Consider the following 2,747-nt stretch of genomic DNA (forward strand, 5'->3'; position numbering starts at 1 on the left):
CCGCCCTCTTATTAGGTTCTTGTTATCCTCGCGTATTCCTTATAGTGTATTCGTGTACAGGCCCGTTATTCTTATTTACTAGGCCGTATTACGCTTTAAAATCGTCTAACGCCTTAGTATTCTATATAGTATCTAGCAGTTCCTATGTAGGCTTCGCGTAGCCTGTTTGGTATGCTAATACTTCGCGTCATATACTGTAACCTCGCTGTTTATTCTATATATACAGGATTCTTTCTACCTCCTACTTCTTGTCGCTATAAAGTGTAACTCCAATCGGTTCGGCATAGGAATTAGCTATGACTTATCTAGGGAGAGGGTTATAGCTAGCTTATTTTGGGATGTTAATATAAAAGCGGGCATATATCCGAAAATGAATATCTAATTTATTAACGTAGGAGTTAATTACTTTTATTCCCCTATACTTTTAGTATAGCTAGCTTAGTTTCTTTAAAGGCCTAGGCGTGGAGTAGTTAGCTATAAATAGCTAGGTAAGGTCTCTTATTTTAAAGCGATCTACTAAGAGTCGCTGTTTATTCGCGGTTTTCTTATCTTATAGTTATTTTAACGCTATAGCGGCCTATACGAATTCTATAGCTGTTTATAAATAACTTAGTACGTTATAAGCGGCGGCATTTTCGGGTATATAGGCGATAGGTTATAGACTTAGATCGGGTGGATATAGCACCCGTGTTCTAGGAAGAAAGGGCTTATATAGGTCGTTACGCTCTTCCTATTATTAAGCGATAACTACGCGGCGGGTAATAGGCGACCCTAGAGTATATAAAGGTATAAAGATAGGCTTAGATATCTTAGTTTAGTCTCTCGGGTCCTTTGTCACTTTAGGGGTAATAGGCTATACTAAGGCGCTACTTAGTCATTACGACTTTATAGAAAAATAGCTAGAATCTATTAGTCTAGTTTAAACCTTTACCGCTACTGATAAAGTGGGGTATACTATAAAATCGGAAATAGTAGTTTAGGAAGTATTCCGTATAAGCTTCTTCTTTTATTATATTTATCGCTTTTAATTTTATAGACTTTATTAGCCGGTCCGTGATTACCTATAAATAACAAGTCCGTTATAAAATATATAGCGTAGTAGCTACGGATCCGTTTTAATATAGGTATCGGTTTTAATAGTCCGCGCTTTATATTCCGCACTTAGTTGTTATATAACTAAATGGGTTATGTAAATATAGTTATACCGATACGGCTACGCAGCACGGTGTTTAGACTCTGAGCTCCTGGGCTATTAGCCACTGCAGCTAGTGTGGCTTATGGATAAAACAGGCTACTAGACGGGGATTCCTATTAGTTATATTTAGCCGAGGCACAGCCTATATATAGCTTAGTCTCCTATAAGCCTACGGTCTAGAATTAAGGTAATCTATTATATTTATATAGCTTAGTTCGGTTAATTATAGCTTCACGTTATAGTTATAAACCCGGGAAGTAGTAGTATACTAGTAACTTCCACTACTCGTAAAGACCGTTCCGAGTTAGGATTCCTTTATCTCTTTTCTATATTTATTTTATCCCCTATACACTTCTATTATATACTACCTATTTCCTTATACCTACACCTCGCTTACTTTTCCGTTTTCGAGCACTATAGCCCACACCCTAGAGATTGACTACGCGGTTAACGCTTCGGATATGCCTAAGCTTATATACTCAAGCTATTAAATCGACTAGTACTCTGCGGTTAAAGGCGCGGCTCGTATACTAGAAATATAGTATATAATCGATCCGGATATGCCTAATTAGTCTACTAATATCCTACTAGAGCTTAATCCTATTTCCGAGTACTAGATCCGCGAGCGCCTTACGGTCTATAGCGGCAAGACTATCACGCTACTATCCGATAATAAAGTCAAAGCAGCTCTACTTAGGGCGCTATAGTCCTAGGATTTAAAAAGAAAGGAATACTAACCCCTTATTAGGACGCTCGAAACGACCCTATCTCTAATCCGGAAGACTATTAACGTCGCCGGCTTCAAGATAGCTATCTTTAAAGCTATCTTAGTAACGCGGGTAGAGCCGCTTATATCCACGGTCCGCGAAGGTCGTTATATTATTCGCTAGCTGCTTAAAGCTCTTAAGGACGCAGACGCTCCTAGCGAGCTCGCTATCTTATCGATTATCCAGAATAACTACCGATCTATTCTACGCGACGCCTAACACGGAAATACTAAGCCGGAGGCTTAGTATAAAGCTTAGATCCGTTAAGTATCGCGCGCTAGAAACTATAGATAGAAGGATGTGGACGAGATTGTAGTAATCCGCGAGTTTATACTAGCTATATATCGCTTTACGCCCTAGTGGTCCTTTACTAAGCTACTTAAATTAGGCGATTATAGTAAAAAGAATATCTAGCCCGAGATCCTCGATTATAGCCAGTCCTTTATTAATTTTATTTACGACTCGAAGATAAACGCCTATAGCGGCTTAGTAGTATATACTACACTTAGCGGCCGTTCCGATTAACTAAAGGATAGCGGTTAAGGGGGTCGGCGGTACTACGAATACCCCTATTAGCGCTCCTATCGCTAGAAACCCTTATATTATAATTATTTAAAATACGCGCTTATTAGTAGTAGCCCGGATCCGAAGCTTAAGCTAGATAAGGCCCGGTATAATAAGATCTAAGCAGAATACCAGAAGTTATATTAGAAGCCGCTCCGTGAAAACCTAGTAAAGTTAGGCTAGACTATTAAAGCGGATTTGTTATAAAGCAGTAGCTCTCC

Source organism: Sodiomyces alcalophilus, assembly GCF_042370955.1.
Source record: "Sodiomyces alcalophilus JCM 7366 unplaced genomic scaffold ACRALscaffold_1, whole genome shotgun sequence".
Taxonomy (NCBI): domain Eukaryota; kingdom Fungi; phylum Ascomycota; class Sordariomycetes; order Glomerellales; family Plectosphaerellaceae; genus Sodiomyces; species Sodiomyces alcalophilus.